The following is a 19,584-nucleotide window of genomic DNA, read 5'->3' as shown; positions in this document are numbered from 1 at the left end:
AAAGATACGAAAGGAAGCTTGCTTTCAGGCGCTTAATAATTAAACTTTCCCATTTGTTTATGCGTCGCGCGAATATGCGCTCTCCACCAGCATGCAACAACACCAACAACAAATGAAAGTTAAAGTAATAAAAATAAAACGAAGAAAAGCAAACAGAACGCAGTCTGTAAAATAATTACAATAATGGCAACTGCAATTGCAATAACAATTACACGCTGCAACAATGCCGACAGTTCGAAGGCAACAACACAAAACAAAAAATTGTCAGCAAATGGCGACTGCGACAATTAACAAAAGTTTTTCAATTAAAAACAGCTGAGACAACGCCGAAATGGCCATTCCGAAGCGATAAAGTGATTAAAATGAGTTGCTGTGTATGCGGTGCGTCGAGTTTGAGTGAATGTGTGAGTAAAGTGCAAATAAAAGATGGCGGCGTGCAGATGATGATGAGGGAAATTCAGAGTTATGGGATTGAATAAAAGCAATTAAAAGTGTTAAGTGAATGGTAATGCGCATAAAAGTGAAATTGCGCTGCGAAGATACTCGGGGCAAGTAATGCACTCAAAAGACACTCAATATTGCAGTGATTGCTTTTACAGATTTCAGTTGAAGTAAATAAAGTGAAAAGGTGGAAAAATGGGTCAAAGGTATGAAACTAATTGGAGAAAGCAATAATTGCTGCTAAAAAAAATTCAAGGAAAGTAAATATTTTGAAGAAAATTAAAAAAAAAAAATTGAAAACAAAAAAAAATTTTATTATAGAATATTATTAAGCGTATTATAAAATTATTAAATGAACTTGTGACAAAAACTCTCAGACAAAGCGTACAGCGTTTACTTAACATATTTAATTTACTCAAAAATTCTATTCTTCTATTGAAAACGAGATGAGCCATATGAAAAAGTCATTATATTAGCAATATGCAACAACAACAGCCTCTTAAAAGCACTCAACCGCATCAAATCGCGCCTAATGCACCCTCAAAGCGTTGAGTGGTCTTCAACATTAGCCGCTACTCACGCAGTCACTGATAGCACCACGCGGTCGGCAAACACTCCAACTGCGCTTTCAATCTCTAAGTGCATTGTCGTCTATTAGCCGACGTCGCCGCCACACAATGGCACTTCAACGCGGAATGAGACACTCAAAACAAAAGTTCGAGTGGAGGTTCACTACTCGTAATTGGTATGGTAATCACATGTGCATCGCAGGAGGCTAGGTAAGTTGTTGGCCGCGGACGATACAAGCGAAGTGTTGAAACCACAACAGCAATAAAGTGAGTTGTTGCATTAGAGTGGTTGACTGCAGCTGCCGCTGTGGCAACGTCCTGCCTCTTCTAGCTACACAAACTGCAGCAACTTTATGCACATGTGTCTGCTGATAGACCTGGTTTGTAGTTGAAAAGTTTTCGCGGTAAATAAAATAACTGAAATGCCGCGTTTAAGGGCAGACAAGTGGTTGCCACTCAATTATGAGTGCAGTTAGTGGGGGAAACACTCATTTGTTTACTTTTTTGTTTTATCTTTTGTTTTAGTGCGCTGACGTGAGTGGAGGTGGAGACAAAAGTTGTGCTGGGTTGAAAAGCGCCAACATTTGATGGCAGACAAGCCACGAGTCGACAAAACTCCAAGCTCTTCACTCAATTAATACTTTGATACTTTCAGCTGTTGCTCAGTTGAAAGATTGTTGTTGCATGATTTTACACATATGTCTGCGAAAACTTAGTGTCTACACATGCATACATTAATGTACATATTTTCAAGATACTTTTAAATTCACTAACTGCATTAAGACTCACTCAATGGATCATTCTCGTTCTTTGTCTTCTTTTTCGGCACTGTAATTGATTTATTTGCAGTACACATGTTTTGTAAAAATAAAATGTTCTTTAACGTATCAGTGTAGGAGAGTTTTGAAAATTCAAAAGAGGAATATAACTTATTAAGAATTTTAAACGAAACTTTAAAGAAGCTTAAAATTTGAATAAATGTAAAAATTATGTCTAAAATTATAAAAAAATATATAATTTTACAAGAAATGAAAACTAAAATTAAAATTGGAACTAAAATTAAAATTAATTTTTTCAAACATTTTATGAAATAATTCTTTTTAATTTTTTGAGTTAACTTTTTTTTTTTAAATAACATCAAAATTATAATTAAAACTAAAATTAAAATAATTTTTTTTTAAGTTTTAGAAAATCAAACTCTTTAATTTTTAAAATATAAATGTTTTCAATTTTTTTTAGATCAAGTATGAAGTCAACTTTTTTTAATATTTAGAATCAAAATTTTTTTTCAAAAATAAATAACCAAATATTAGGACACAAAAGTCAAGTTTTTTCTAATACATGATCTTTAAAATCAGCAAACTACACAAAAAATTTTGAATTGTTAGTAAAAAAAAATGTATTAAAAACTTTAAAATATTTTATAAGAAAAAAATTTTTTTTAATTCAAAACTTGGTAAAAAAGACAAAAAATTAAACATAAAAAACTATATAATACATTTAAGTTAAAAATATTAAACATTTAAATTTAAAAAAATATAAAGGTAATTACAGATTTTAATGAAAAACGCATATTAAACAAAAAATAAATAAAATATCATTCATAAGTTCGAAAAATAAAAATAATTGAAAAAAAATTATACTAAGATTTTATATTCAAAAATTTTAATTCCAAAATTTTTTATTTATTCTAATTGTAAAAAACATTTGCCTACATATTTTAACAATTAAAATAAAAATTTAAATTCTTTATTTTCGTTAAGCAATTTTTGCAATTAAAACTTTTTTATTATAATGAATTGCTTTTTGTCTTTAAAAAAAGTAAATAAAAATCAAAAAAGTTTGAAAATTAAATTTAAAATAAATATTAAACATATAACTTATATTGCAGAAAATTAGGATTTAAATAAAATTAAATTTTTTAATAAATTTTTTTAAATAAAATTAAAAATTAAATAAAAATATTAAAATAAAATAATATGAAAGATAGGTTAATATGTTTATATTTTATACAAAATAAAAATAAAATAAAAATGTAAAACAAAAATGTAACATTTTAATTAAATTATAAAAAAAAATTTAAAATATTATAAAAATTTAAATATTAGAAGGAATAATTAAATCAAATATAATCTTAAGTAAATATAAGATTTAATTTTTTTAGTTAATTATTTACAAAAGTTGGCAATATGTCTTAATGTATTTTTCGCTTTATTTTCAACTTACTTCTTAAAGCAGTAAATGCGTAAAATAAATGAAAGAACATACAAAAATGAACCTCACACAAACATTATTTTTTCGGGAACTCTACGACGGAGCACAAGCGCGACTTCAGCCTCATACACACACGTACCTATAAAGCATAAACGAAGAAATTAACAAAACTATTAAAAGTAGTTCCAACTAAGGTGTCATGGCACCGTATCTGTGGTGTCTGGTCCTTATAGTTAGCTTAGTGGCGCTTGTCTATATCAGGGACTGTTTGGCGGCATTTTTCTACACCTACCGAACACGGATGATACGTCCCGAAAATGTTAGATAAATGCTATAAGCGCTTACCGGGCGTTAGCCGCACCTCTGTGTTTTATTGTTTTTGTATCTACTATTTATTGTAAACATAATGGTCCGGCAATGTTTCTCCAAGCGTGCGCGGCATTGGCAGTAGCGCATTACTGAGGCATTTCTAATAAAATTCGCACAAAAACTTGTATTGCATTGATCAAAAAAATGTTTTTGAGTTTTATTTGAAATATTTTTAATTTATTATATTTAAAATCTTAATTAAAATTAATTGAAAATTAAAATAAAAAAATTAGGAAATTAACATTCAATCCCAACAAAAAATAGAACTATAAATATTTTAAAATAAATTACATTAACTAAAACGAATTCAAAATTTAAAAGAAAAAACATTTTTTTAATCACAAAATTTATTTTGTATATATTTATTGTGGTCGAAGCGGCTGAGGAAAGACGCGATGGAAATTAAATAATTTTTGCTTGAAAGTAATGGGAAGTTGCAAGTGTCTCTTAAAAATAACTACACAGAGCTAGTACAAAAATATATATATATATATATAAAAACTTAAAATAAAATATCTAATAAATCAAGGGTACACGAACTTTTATCAGCGCAAGGGTTGCCACCTCGACAGCAATACCAAAACCTTCAATCAACCTCTTATGTCAATGCAACAACATTCAATCTGTCTTAATCGATCCCAAAAAAGCCATAACTACATAACTGGTACTTACCCGGATATATATGAACTCTCTCCTATGATTCCTAATCGACTTAATTTGTGGCTACAAACTAGAATAATTAATGAGTTACAATCTAGCGCAGTTAATTTTCTTGCTAACTCACAGACATTGTTCAAAATACTCCATTGAACTTATGTTAACGTCGATCTTACTAATTACTTACTATCCTGATATATATTTCTCTAAGCATGCGTAGAAATGATAACTGCCAGCTTCGCCAGGGCTTTATGATAAGTAACAGTTTTGATAACTCTCCCTGTGTTAGAGGTCTGTCAAGCAATATGTGTAAAATCTTAGAAATTCCTTTCATCATTTCCAGATACCAACAAATATTCACTCTTCCTGTGGTAAAGGATTGTTTACGCTTCTTGTGTTATTTACATCTGAAATAAAGCTTTGAAGCCACGTATTTTTGAAAGCTTGTGAAATTAATTTTTTTCTTTTAGAAAAATGACATTTTCTTTGACACCTAATTAGCGAGGACTAAACCTCTTTACTAAGCCTTAGTTAGTTAAGAATATAAAACGAGATTTTGTGTTCAAGAAGCTTTGAAAGTTTCTGAAAACTATTGTCTTAAAGCAAAATTATGATTTTGAGCACTCAATGCCTAAGCTTCGCTTTTAAGGGATATTCGATGTTTTGGAAATCATATTTTTCAGGTGATGTTTCAAGCGTTTTCAGGACTTTCCATATCCTGAAGAAGCACAACCTCAACTTTCTCTTCCATACTTTTTAGCCTGTTCTCCACTTCTTTCTGTAAATGCGTTAAATTGGCAACCCTCCTCTCTTGTTGCAGCAGGTAAAATTGCATAGTGAGAGTTCTAACGGGAGTGAGCATTATACGAAAGAATTTTAAAAGCAAACAAGGCCAAAACATGAAATTAGAAATAAATTTTAGTTATGCACATCTATTCGTTCTGACATTGCCCCTGCTGATGATAGCATTCATTTGGTATTTGTGAACGAAAGGTAGTGCAGTTATTGATGCTGTTGGTGAGCATTCGAGTGCTGACGTAATCTTGGAAATTGATGAGTTTTCTGAAAGTGAAGATGACAGTGAAGAAGATAGTGATGAATATTATATCGAAAGTGGCGACGTATTTTTCAACGTCGAGAACCCAAACGAGTTCGAATTGCCCGAGATCCCGGAGCAGTTTGCAGCACATCTGCAGCTTTATAAATTAACATGTAGGCAGGGTTGAAATTAAACTTTCGACGGAATTTTTATTAATAATTCTACTCACAAATAGGTTTTGTGCTGCCCATTTCTCATAAACATACACGTGTGCATACAAACATACACAAAAATGGGTACAGTGAGAATCCTCTGCTCACAATCTTTTGCAAAAACAAAAAAAAAACAAAAAAAAAAAAGACAGTATGAATTTTTTTTTGCCAAATAGTTTATAATGAAATAAAAATTATAAAAAATATATATTAGAAAAATTTGTACTATAAAAAATATTTTTCAAAAATAGTTTGCCCGAAAAATATCTTTACGAAACCTAATTATTTTTTAAATGATTTGATTCCAAAAAATGTTAGTTTAGCATGTATGTACACAAACGAAAAAATGTTTGAAAGATTATTTGAAAAAAATTGTAAAAATATTTCCAAAAATTAAGCGCAACTGAAAAAAAATTTTTTAATTTAATTTTTTTTGAAATAAAAAAACGGTTTTTTAGCATTTACTAACAAAAAATTATTGCAAAAATGTGTTTTAAAATATGTATTTCTAAAAATTTAATATCACTGAAAAAAGTTTTTTGTTAAATTACATTATTTTTTAAATGCAAATTTAAACTTTTTAACATTTATTATTATTAATGAAAAAAAGTTTTGAAAAATATTTCTTTATGAAAAATATTTCGAAAAATTTAATGCCACCGAAAAAAAATCAAAATTAAATTATTATTTAAATGCAAATTTCAAAAAATTTTACCTTCTAAGATAGATAAAGGTACTATTCAAAATGAAAAAAGTATTTGAAAAAATGTGTTTCATAAAAAATATTTCGAAAAAATCAAATTAGGTTTTAAAATAAAACTTTCAAAAATAGTAAAGTATGCACAAGACAAATTATGCTTATTGTAATTTTTATGCTACATATTTTGCAATTTAAACTTATTTTTAGTATTTAAAATTTTTTTTCTAAAATTTGCGTTACTTCATATTTTGGAAATATTTTTTTAATATTAGCATTTAATGAAATAATTTTAAGAATTTATCTCTTATTATTTTTGAAAACAAATTTTTTAGCGCACCAAACAAAAATTTGGAAAATGTGTTTTGAATTGTTTTTCGATTTGCTTTTTTTTAAGATTACCGGTAGCAAAAAAGCTTTAAAAATAATCCAAAATATTTATTAATGTGCCAATTTAATTGTTTTTAAAAATAATGATTTTTAAAGAAACAGCTTATTTACAAAAAATATATTTTTAAAATTTATTTAAGTGCCGTTGGAATTTCCATTAATTTTTTTGAGCACTGGTTCAAACAAATGTAATATTATTTTGACTTATTTCTTCTTTTTCAGAAAACTGTATATTTTTTCAAGTTTTCAAACCAAAAAAAAACATTTTAAAAGCATAATCGAAATTTTTTGAGTTCCTTTTTGCAATAAAAAGTATTTTCTTAATAAATTACGCTTCTTGCTTTTGTTGTTCGGAAAACTTCAAATTTTTGACAGTTTCAAAATCAAAAAGGAAACTAAAATGTAACTGAAAACTTTGTTACATAAATGCTTTGGAAAATATTTTTTAAAGATATATTTATTTTTTGTAAATAAAATTAAAAATGCATATATACTTTTATACAATTATTTTGTTTACAATTTATTTTGTTAAACATAAAAATATTTATTAATTTTTTTAATCTTTTAAAAATGTTTTCAAAATCTATTGCTATTAAGTTTTTAAAAACGTAACTATATTATTAAGATATTTTTCAAACCTGTTTACTTTTAAGTTTTAACTTTTATGTGTAACATTTAAGGACAATTTATTTTAATTTTTTTTTTCTACAAAAATATTCAAAAATGTATTTATAACTAGTTATAAGTTTTCCAAATTTGTTGTTTTTTCACAAAAATAAATGTTTTAAAGTGTGTGCATCAAGTACTAAACTCGCTTTTTAAACTTTATATTTTACTTAAAAGCATTTGTATTGCCCATTAAATTTTTTTTTTACATTTTTGATTCAGAAAAATATTTTAATTTGAAAACTTTCAAATAGTTAGAATTAGATTAATTAAATAAATTACCACCTTATTTTTTTCAGTAAAATATCAAAAAAAAAAATTATTAAAAAGTTAATATTAGATTTAAAAATTTTTTTTTTCAGAAAAATATTTTAAAAAAATTTTGCAAAAAGTTAAAATTAAATTTATTAAATAACTTTTTATTTTTTTATTTCTAAATAATGATTTTTTTACTTGTGTGCCTTTTACACAAACATTTAAAAATATTTATTTTGCTTTTAAAATTTTTTTTTTGCAGAAAAATATTTTATTTAAAAAAAATTGTAAAAAGTAAAAACTTGATGACTGAATATATTTTTTTACAATTTTTTTTTCAAAAATTGCTGACATTAGTAATAATTTTTGTACAAATTTTTAAAAATTATTTTGCACACTACTGTACATGTATCTATGAAATTTAAAAACTAATTGGCAACACTGGCATTTACAAAGTCCTGTTATATATAAACGAAATAATATACCGTTGCTCAAGTACTGCAAGATTTTGCATTTAACAATTCGCACTCCGTCGAAGCCAAATTGATAAACGAAAAAAGAAAATTAATTGAAAATGTCGTACTTTAATGAATATGTATTTCTCAGTTTAATAATGGGTGTCATGATGCTGTACCTGATGTTCATATGGTTGGGAAGTAGTGATGTGAAAGCAGCAAATAAGAATTCCGATTCGGATGCGCAGCACGCAAGCGGCGGTGCCGACGGTAGAACATGGTACGGTTAGGCCTAGAGCTGCGCCTGGAGTATAAATATAACGTTCAAGTTATTTAACAGACCTAACGCTAAATGCATATGTTAACTGGTGCACCCACACATACAACATATACAGTTACAACAAACAAGCAAACAAAAATATGTCTTTACTTTTTAATTTCTATTTAGTTAAAAGACTTATTTATATTTATTAAAATTTTTTAAATTATTTTTAAGAATTTTTTTTTATGTGCAATTTAATGTTAATATGTAAGTTTTTTTAGAACGTTTGTTTTTTGAAAGTATACAGCTTAATGTTTTCTTATTTAACTAAAAAAATATATAAATAAAATTTTTCGAAAAATTCATATCTTTTGTGACTGTTATATAATTTATATATTTTGATTTGTAACAACAAAATTTAATACCAAATATATGTACAAAAACTAAATTCAAATTAAAGAGTAAGAAAAAATAAAACAAGGAAAGCTGAGAAGCTAAAAAGAAACAAAAAAATATATTTTAATTAAAAATTAATTTTCAAATACTGATGTAAGCGTGTTACTATATTTACATAATATGGTATGGGTCCTAAATTCAAATCTCAAAAATCGAAAATAAGTGAAATTCTTCACACGTCAAGGTTCAATAATATAATTTAAAAATAATCAAAAATTATAAAAATTATTGCGTAATTATATAATTTTAAATAATCAAAAATTATAAAAATTATTGCTTAATTTTAAATTATGAATTATTTAGATCAAAATTTGGCAAAATAAAGCAAATAATAATTATAACAAATAAACAAATTTTAAAGTAAAAATAAAATTATAATTAAAAACTAAAATGATTTTAACGTAAAAAAACAAATAATAATAATTAAAAAATAAAATAAAAGAATTAAAACATTAGTTTTTAATAAATAATAATTTAAAAAATTATTTTAAATATATTTATAAAACTTTATTAATGCATAAAATGTCTCTAAATTCATAAAAATCAAAAAATTATATATAAAATAATTTCTAAAAATTATATTGTATAATTTTAAAATAAAAAAATTATATTTCGTAAATAATCCCAAATCTGCAAACGAGTGCAAAATTTCGGGTTGATATCTAAAAAACTGAATAATTAGTTCGTATAGACAGATGGACAGACAGACGGACATGGATACTTTTAGGGAAAGAACTAAGGCCTACTCTGCTAACTTGTAGGTACTATTATCTCTCTATTCTTTCGTAGGTAATATTTTGCGACGTTGAGTTGAACTCAAAGTTAAAGACGATTTTTTTTTGGCGAACCACTGTACATGTTTTAAAAGCTGCCAGAACGGCTTGCTTCGTGTTGAAACAAAATGTGAAACCACAACTAACTTAACTGCTAAACATCAGCCAACTCTGACAACAATTTAATGTTGACAATTTTTGCGCGGAAATTTGCTGCAATTAATGAAAAGATCATGCAAAAGCAGCAAAGTGTAGCAACAATCTAAAAAATAAAAAAACACAATAACAAAAGATTTGTCAAGGCCTTGACAATGAGTGTTGATATTTGGTATGAAGTATTTACGGATCCTTGGCTTTACGTGGTCTCTGCAGTGTATGTGTCGATAGCAGTTTTCTGTGTTTGGTTTATAAAGGGCTACAAGCGACGTATGGCCTTATGGCGAGCGCGTAGAGAACGTCAACGAAAAGCCCGTGGTAGAAACCGCCGGCAACACCAAGTCGGAGTTGAATGGTATGAAGAACCAATGTCTGAAGTTCCCGTTACGAAAGAGAAAGCACCCAAAAAATTACAAAAACCAAAAAAAAAATCAAAACAAAAGAATGCTCCTGAGGAAACAGTGCATACCGCAAATATCGACCCGAATATCCCGCAGATAGTGACGTCGGAACAATTGTAACGCCTCCAATCAGTTTAATAATTATTTTAGAACTTTGTGACTCAAAATATTAAATACTAAATATAAAGATATATAAGTAATAAATGTTGAGCATATTCACGTGACATTTTTTATGGTAACTGAGTCCACTATTCGTTTGAATGTACAGCTTTTTAGCGCAAATCTTCAAAAAGAGCTCTTCTCAGACAATCGGAACTAAAATTTAAAAAAACATAGTTAAAGTTTTCGGCAGCACTTATTTTATGTAGTTACATCGTACAGTACACGGATTCTGATCGTTGTCCATTATATAAGAATTAAGTCTCTCCATATGATCCCTCGTGGAACCATGTGGAACCACAGAACTTCAGTGTACATAGTAAGAGTTTTGATCACTAGAGCGGCTATTCTATCTATAAGTATTTCACGCTGTTATTTGAGTTGTTCCAAATTTTTCCTATCGCTTGAGGTCCATGGTCACACAGTTATCCCGGTAACCGATTATATCATATATAGCAGGCACTCAACGCTGCTCATTCGAGCATAATTAAGAAGTATATATTAAGTAATAACATTTTTTTTAAATAAAATGTAAGATGCTCAAATTCACAAAATAGAGATATGTATAAAAAATATAAAAAAAATTATAATAAATTTTCCACTAACCCAGCTTTACGAAATCTGTTATGTCATATATGTCGTACATATGTATGTCTAATCCAAAAAAATATTCGTAAACTTTTAATTTCCAAAAAATAGTATTATTTGCTTTTTTAATTATTTTCCGACAAATTTCGGATATAAAGGCAAAATTTTAACTTAATTTCGACCTTAGCGCCATCTGCCGGCGTTTTGATTATTACATGAATTTCGTGCGAAAGCTGTGACATTCTCCAAACTCCAACTCTACAAAACTCCTTTACGGTCGTCTACTGAAACAAATATCAATAATAACATTATCTGACTTCAGTAATCAGTGTTATTTTTATGAATCTAGTCGAATATGGGAAACTGTATGACACTTGAAATATGTCTAAGGCAATCTTTGCCGCTCTTAGATTGAAACGTCTCAATTATCATAATGGGTGAAAACGATTATTACTTTATGGTTATGTCACCACTGACCAAATATATGAACCAAAATATTTTCGAGTGTTAAGTGGTAACCATCTTCGGGGTCAAACTCTAAATATTTATGGTACATAAACACAATTAACTTGGCACTTCGGCGCGAAAGAGAAAGGCTTAGCAAACTGAACAATAATAACAATAAGGAAAGCGTGAAAAAGGCGCAGACTTAAATGTGAACTCGAAAGAACAAAACATAATAAAAGGAAACAGAAATGGAAATTTGGATCGAATTGATTACCTTTATAGTATTGGTTATCATCGTTCTTGTAATTTTCTGCTTCATTTGCATGGTTATACGTAGGTCGTCGGGTGAACAAAATTTGGTGCATCCGGATGAAATCGAACTGCGACCACTTGAGCAGCCGCGTATTGCAAATGAGGGCGTCCATTACCAAAATCGGGTACCCATGCCGTTGGTGCGCGTCAACGAGGTGATCAGTCATGCCAACGTGCAGATGAGTGTGCGGCTGGGCGAGCGAGTGGAGGATCTAGAGCTGGCGTAGCCGCTGCAGCCTAAACGCCGAAGCGGCCGAATAAATGCTGACGATGTCCCAATAGCAGCTGGAACAAATACTCGAATGTATATAATTAGACGTGAAGTGTTTGTTTTTCTAAATACTAAGTATCTAGGTAGTTTGAATTACCATAAGTAGTTATACTAAATTATAAACCGAGTGCTTTTATTTTTTATATTTATTTATAAATTATAAAATTGCACTGGAGTTTACAATTGCGTTCTTACGACGACGTGAAAGTGTCTGAGCCGAAAACTTTGACGAAGCTTTAGTAAAGCTTATTTAGAGCTTTAAAAAACTAGCGCTTTAATAATTTCTAGCGAAATTTATTAATTACTTAAAAGTGCTTAATTAGTTGCTTGATTTATATCATTTTATAAAATTTAGCTTAGGTTTTGACGAAGCTGCAGCCAAGTGGCTAGCTATTAAGAAATGTGTGCTTTTATAATTTATATTTTTATTTATAAATTATATAAAAGCGCTTTAGTATTTAAAAAACGTTTTTAAATATAAATTGTAACCCAAAAATATTTAATTAGAATATTTTGCTCAAGCTCTACTAAAAAATGTATATCGAAAACTTTTATTAAAACTTTTTAATATTTTTTACAGAATTTTAAAATTTTTATTTATTTTATTATAACTTATTTCGAGTTACATAATCGTATATTTCTAATCTATATTTACTTATAAATTATGAAATTGTACATATGTAAATATTAATTTAGTTATTTTAAATTAATTTTTTTAATTATTTTAATTATTTTTGTATTTAGCCAACTTATATTTTTGCAAATGGTAGTTTGCAACAAAAGTTTGAAAATAACATTTTTAGCACTAATTTATTCTAGTTTAAAAATAATTATTAGTAATAAAAAATATAATAATATAATATAATAAAATATATAAAATAATATAACCAAAAATAGTTTAAAAAAATTAAATTTCTTGTAAAAATTTAAAAAAAATTTATTAATGTATAAAAAATGTACATTTCAAAATTATAATCAAAAACATTAATATTTATGTATTTTGTATTTTGAAAAAAAAAAAATTTTAAAAATAACATCGCATAAAAATTATTTAAAAAAAAATTATGAAAAGTTAATTAAAAATATGTTTGAAGTGATGCAAATGATGTTTTTTTTTTGAATTAACAAACTTTTCATTATTTTTCAGTTTTATTAATTAAAAAATGTTTGAAGTGATTATTCTTAATAATTTAATTTTTTTTAGAGTAATTTTTTAACTTCCCGCTAAGAAAATTTTCAATTCAAGATATTGGTTTCACCCCATTTTGCAAAAATCGAGTTCTCAACAGATCTCAACGTTTTGAGGATCGAGGAAGCTTCCCCGAACATTTCTACGATGATGTCCGTATGTCTGTATGTATGTGTGTGTGTGGATGTATGTGACCCTCTTATAACTTTTAAACGGCTCAACCGATTTGAATAAACTAAACGGCATTCCAAAGGGTTTCATTTTTCAATAAAAATTTTGAAAAATCGTTTTTTTCGAATTTCTTCCAAACGACTTGACCGATCAACACCAAAAACTAATCAGTTCTAAACCTTGAAAAAACACATCGTTTGCCGCAAACGGGGTCGAAATCGGTTGATTTACTTGCGAGATATCGAAAACGAAAAATTTCGAAGAGCTCAAAAGCAGTGAAAAAAGCGAAATTTGAACGTTAGCGTATGAAATTAGAGGGAAGTTGCAGGGATGGCCCTTGAGGCCAACCGTTTTCCACATTTTTTTATCCATTTTTCAGTTTTCTTAATATTTTTATTATTTAATAAAAATAATTTAAAAAAAAATGCATTAAAATTCTTAATTTTTTTAATTTTTATATTTATATTAAAAATTTTATTTAATATCTTTATATAAAGAATATAATTCAAATAATGCTTTTGATTTTTATTTAGACTACTTATTTCGAAAATTATAAAAAAAAAATATTTAGTAAATTTTAAATTTTTTTAATAAGATTTAAAATTATATCTAAGGCAACGCAGAAAAATTTAAAAAAATTTTTAATTAATATTTTTTTAAGTATTGACAAACTTTTTAATAATATATTTTTAACTTAATTTTTTTTTTACATAGGAAGTAAGATTTTATCTGAGATCACCAAAAAAATATTTAAAAACTTTGTACAATATATATATATTTTTTTTAAATAAGCTTTCAAAAATGTTTAAATAAGTTATCCAAATGTTTGCTAAAATTATTTTGCACCTAAATTCCGAGTTTAAATTTTTTGTCATTAAAATTTATAATTTTATACTTAAAAAAATATTCAAAAAACATATTCCGACTGTACATAAAAATCTAATCTGTTATGCAACAAACATGTTGCAAGTGGTCTACGCAACTCACGTAAGCATATACTTCTACATTGTACATACATTTATGACTGGTTTCCAACTCTCCGGTGACTAGTCTGTCATTTCCATTCTCTTTTATTTGAATTATTTATTATAATTGCTTAAGGAATGTCGTTTTGACCATAAAATTTTGTTGGCAGAAGATTTGGGTGCGTGATCTTTTAAGTAGAGAGTAAGTTTTGTAATATGTCGATATTTGATGTTTACATTGTGCTCATTGTTGTTGTTGTAGCAGCACGAAGCATATGCCGAATAGTTTTCCGAAAAACTGCTGATTTTTTTGAGATAAAAATTTGTATGTTTTCATATGAATCACTCTCAACTTTCGTCACAACCTACTCGCCAAGCCGCCTGTTCGAAATTTACTCATACAAAGAAGCGCTGTAGTTAAAACTTGTTTTAAGGTTAGAAAGAACAATATAGGTATAATGATTAGTATGTAGAGTCTAAGGTTAAATTGGTTTCAAGTTGAAAAGATGGAGCTAGTTGCCGTTTAATTAGCTTCCCACTCAAAGGCTGTTGGGTGGTTGAAGGAGTACAACAATACTCTAAGAGGTTTGCTATTTTAGTAATCTGTCTATAGACCTTCTATAAGATTGTTGATATATATTATGAACTGTAATGTATAAAGATTAGCTCCACGTACTTTCGTTATTTAAGATCCAATCTCTTAATAACATTAGATTCTCCCAACTGAATGCGCATATTTGAATGAACTCTTCCGATAGATATCACACATATATGATTAGTCAATTCACATATTAAAATATCGCTAGGTGGCGCCACCAGCGACATATTTAGCGAACTAGAATTTTTAAGCCTATAAGTCTCATTTTCGAAACATATTTAACTGAGGAGACCAATCAATTTTGGCCGCAACATTGTGTTCGTAACACCAGTAGCCTCACTTAAAATGCTTGTAACCCCTTTTTTGCTGCAACCGCTCACACTTTCTGACCTAACTTTATGCTTCTCACACTTAATTTGCTTTTTGCCTTTTTGCATTCTTTGCGACTTCCTCGTCGCGGCAATATGGCCAGAAAATTAATCAGCAAATGGATTTCGCTGCTGAGCGCGCGCGCAGCAATATTCATTATGTAAAAGCGACGCTTGCAATTACGATTATTATTACGCTGTTGCTGGCAATGCGATGCGCCAGCAGTTGCAACAACTGTGTGTTGTGGCAACAAAAGCAACATTTTAAGAAGAATGGCGCTGCCAAAAGTGTTGTATAACTGTAAATGTTTTTTTGTATCTATTAGACAAAGTGAGAAGTTTAAGAATTTAGCGTGAAGCGGGGGAAAAAATATTTGCGAAGAAATGAGTAAAAGCAGAGCACGTCTCTCAAGCGTACAGCAAGAAAATATTAGAATTTGAATATTTTTGGATACTAAAAAATTATTTGAACGCAAGCACATGCTATATGATAAATATGTGTATTAACGTCCGTAGTCATATATAATTACAGACTTTTACCCAACTCTCCACTTCACACAAGCTCTACATTGTCTTAAATCTCATTTTATTTTTATGAGGCAGCATACCACTTACTTACTTATGCCGCGTACGTGCAACGCTGTGAACAAAAGACACAAAAAAGCAAAAAAAAAAAAGAAAATATCGAAAAATTACAACAACAACGCATACTTGGCTTCGCTGCGACACCAAGGCATCTCATTGTTGATGAGTTGACAGCGGTAGGCTCCAACAAGCTTTCGCGACGTGCGTCGAATTACTCGCCACCAACGACACCATCGCACGTACGCACTAACAATGCCTTAACGGGCATTTAAATATTAGCAAAACGTTCGGAAAAAATTTAAACAGACAAAAAAAAAATATTTCGAAGTGTTGTGGATGCGCAGATAATGAAAAAGAAAAATATTTATGAGCCAGCCGAGAGATTGAAGCTTCTGTAAGGCGGCTACCGAAAATGTCGCGAGTAGATGATTAAAAAGTAATGACAATTTATCAAGCGAAATGAAATGATAAAATGTAAATAATAAATGCTTACATGAAGAAAATTAAGCTAAGTTACGAACAAATATGCTATAAATGGAGAAAGAGAGAGCGTTGGAAACAGTGTTAGAGCAAACGTGCCTCATATCATGAAAAAAATATTCTGAAAAGTTGTGTAAAATTTATTTATTTTTTTAGTTTTTATTTATTATTTTTATTTTTTTTATTTTAAAAATCTTTTATGATTTATTTTCTTTATTTTCTATGTTTTCTTACAGTACTAAAAAAATATTTTGAAAAGTTATGTCCGATTCATTTTTTTATTTACTATTTTTTAATTTTTTTTTAACTTTTATTTTTTTTTCTTAAAATTTTTTATTTATTAATTTTTTTATAATATTTTTTCAGAATTCTGAATATATTCTTAGGATACTAAAAAATATTATGAAAAGTTGTGTCAAATTCATTGATTAATTTTAAAAATCTATTACAATTTTTTTTAATTCTCTATAATTTCTTACAGTAAAAAAATATTTTAAAAAAATTTGGTCAATATTATTTATTTGTTATTTTTTTAAATTTTAATTTTTTATTTATATATTTATTTAAAAAAAATTTTTTTTTTCTATTTTATTTGGAATTCTCAATAGTTTCTTACAGTACTAAAAAAAATTTCGAAGAGCTGTGTCAAATTTAGTTATTATTTTAATTTTTTTAAATAGTTTAAATATTTTTTTTTTATCATTTTCTATAACTACATTAATTTATTTCAATTTATTTATTTTTTTTTATTCAATGTTAAAATTCTTTTTAACTTTTTCCTTTTTAATTTGCTGATAATTGTGTTTTTTGTTTGCAAATTAATAAAACGAACTAATTTTTTTTTATTTTTTTAACTTATTTACTCAAAACCGGCCAAAACAAAAAAAAATTAAACATTTTTAAAATCATGACAATTTTGTTCCGAATTTTCTAAGGTGAAAAGAAAACCAAGTATGCCATTTAGCTGTAGGCCATATATTTATTTAGTTAGACATATCTTTAACACATCACTCAGACAACAAATATGTATATATGTATACAATTTTTCTTTGAAATTTCACCACCCCCACCCTTTTCGGCTCTCCTCTACGCTCGTACCGCTGGTGCCTCATATCGGATTTCCTCAATGAACATGACGCTGACATAAATGAACACAACAATGAGCAGTACTAAGACTACTACGCTGAGCATTAAAAGCGCCATTTCTAATTAACTCTTTAATTTATTTTATAATAAAAAAAAAAATTGGTTTAATGTTATTATTTTTGATATTTGGGTTCTAAACTTGTGGAACTGTGTTTGTCGAGTTTTTATTGTCTCCTTTGAGATGCCGTTTTGTAGGAAACTCAACTGAATGGAGTTGCCACGTGAAGAAAAAAAATTATAAAATACAAACTACTAAAAATAGTTAGTGAGGATTTCTATAAATGTAGATCCAAACCACTTTAACTTTATTCTAACTTAATAGTGTGTGTTTTATGACCTTATTTAATAGTCATCTAAGAGCTGCAGTTTTGGTGGGTAGCTCTCCATAAGGGTGGAGCGATCATTAAAAATGGGTTTAGGATTATATTCATTATCTGAATGTCTTTGAATTTTCCTTGCTAGCCAGTGTAAAAGAAGGAGCTTCTCCTGTTGACCAGCCATAGAGGTTAATTTTCAAACTTGAAATTAGTGTTTTGATTCCTTCAACAGATCGACGTCAGTATTGTTTTGTAAAGTCAGAATTGCGATGAATGAGGTTTACTTCTAATTTTTGTTGTTCTAAATAGTAAATATCTACATTTAGTCGGGAGGCTTTCTATGGTTATCCTTGCGGATGGAGGTCGAAGTTTTTTCTGTAATTGGTTCTGGGCTCTAAAGAAAAGACGCAATGTGAAAGGCTCTTTGAGAGAACTTGACTATATCGCGGGGATATCTCTCTGTCTGTATACGAAGTAACATTCATACAATTTATAAATTTCAAGTGAATGCAATATTTTGGCGTTTTTACCGCATTTTTTTCGCAATTTTTTCACTTCTACCGCCAGCTCTGGGCCTCAAATCCCTTGCTGCCACTACACCAGCCACGCTTCAGGCAAGTGCTGCTCGTTGCCTTACAAATTTACGGCAACAATTGTTTACATTTTGTCGCGCTTTTTGCCTCCACCGATTTTTTTTTATTATTCTTTATATTCGATTTTCTTACATCCACACACTTTTAATTGTTGTTTGTTACTCCGTTCGACGCCTTTTGTGCCTTTTGTTTGTGCTTTAACGACTGCTGGTCACTCTTGCATGTCGCTGTGATGGTTGGTTCTTCTTAAGTTGCACTTTAATGTGCTTTGGGCGCATTCACACACACCTGTTTGGGTGTGTGTACCGGCACGTAAGTGTATAAAAGTGTAGCAACCCTGACGTTGTTGGCCTCCACTGCAACTGAAGCCACCATAAAAGCCGAAATTATTTGACTCGTTAGCGTTCCTCCTGGTTGCACTCTGCGCTGACTACGAGCTGGTGCTGGCTGAGGGTCGCATTCTTAAAATTTGCACACATACACACACACTCTGCTGCAATTTTAGCTGCGACAGACCTTGACATAGGCTTTATTGACCTTTGTCTGCTACACTGCTGCCGTGCTTGGGGGTTCCTGGTATTGCTTAGCGCGCTTCAGCATAGCCTCAGCGCATTTTTAATTGTTACTCTTTGTGTAAACGCTTATTTACATACTAAAATTAGAATGCGGGTGTGGTGTGGAATTCACTAATAAGTGTAGTACCCCTTACTTTTACGTTCTCCAACCGCTTCAGGTCTCATTTGTACTTCAAATTCCGCATTTAACTATTCGATAATATTTAATATACAAATGACCTGCTTTTCTTTCGCCTATTTGTGTATATATATATCTATAAATATATATGTAGATATATATATTATATATACACGGATCGTCGTTTATTACCGTCAAATTCATTGCCAAAGCCATTCACACAATTCAGTTGCCATACATGAATTAAATAATGTTTTACATAAATTTGTCTACGCGTCATTTGCAAGACCCTCACAGGTGTGCGTGGCTCACATATTAATGAGGAAGCCTCTTAGAGCAATTGCAGTAACCACACCTGTATTTAACATGACTCTGCTTACTTTTAACAGTGCTGTTGTTAGTTTGAAAAGTGGACAGCGCTGTTAGCTGGGAGAGCGCTGTACAGTGGTACAAACGGCATTGGAATACTTAAATGTTATTGAAAAACAGTTTTCACCTAATTTTTAAAACCCCAGTTGATTACCAAACGCTCTCTAAACCAAATTTCTTTCCACTCCATGCCGAATTTCGAAAGAATAGTCATTGAAAATACACTTTCTATATTTCTACCAGAGAGCTCTAACAAATCGCTCCTAGCAGTCAACAAGTTGACACCTTGTCTTGCAATTCGGAAAATATACATTTACTATA

The 19,584-nt window shown here is 28.9% G+C and overlaps 1 long non-coding RNA gene across 1 annotated transcript; it reads right to left on the bottom strand.

The window, feature by feature from the left end:
• Positions 1-9,650: 9,650 nt before the first annotated feature.
• LOC138857286 (uncharacterized) lies at positions 9,651-10,713 on the bottom strand. The gene is made up of 2 exons (XR_011396375.1): positions 10,392-10,713; positions 9,651-10,327 (listed from the first exon to the last, which is right to left on the bottom strand). It is a non-coding gene; the product is annotated as an uncharacterized lncRNA (long non-coding RNA).
• Between the last annotated feature and the right edge of the window lie 8,871 nt (positions 10,714-19,584).

The sequence above is a fragment of the Bactrocera oleae genome, chromosome 5, assembly GCF_042242935.1.
Source record: "Bactrocera oleae isolate idBacOlea1 chromosome 5, idBacOlea1, whole genome shotgun sequence".
NCBI classification, from domain to species: domain Eukaryota; kingdom Metazoa; phylum Arthropoda; class Insecta; order Diptera; family Tephritidae; genus Bactrocera; species Bactrocera oleae.
Note: the sequence above shows the minus strand (reverse complement) of the source record. Positions and strands in the feature narration are given on the sequence as shown.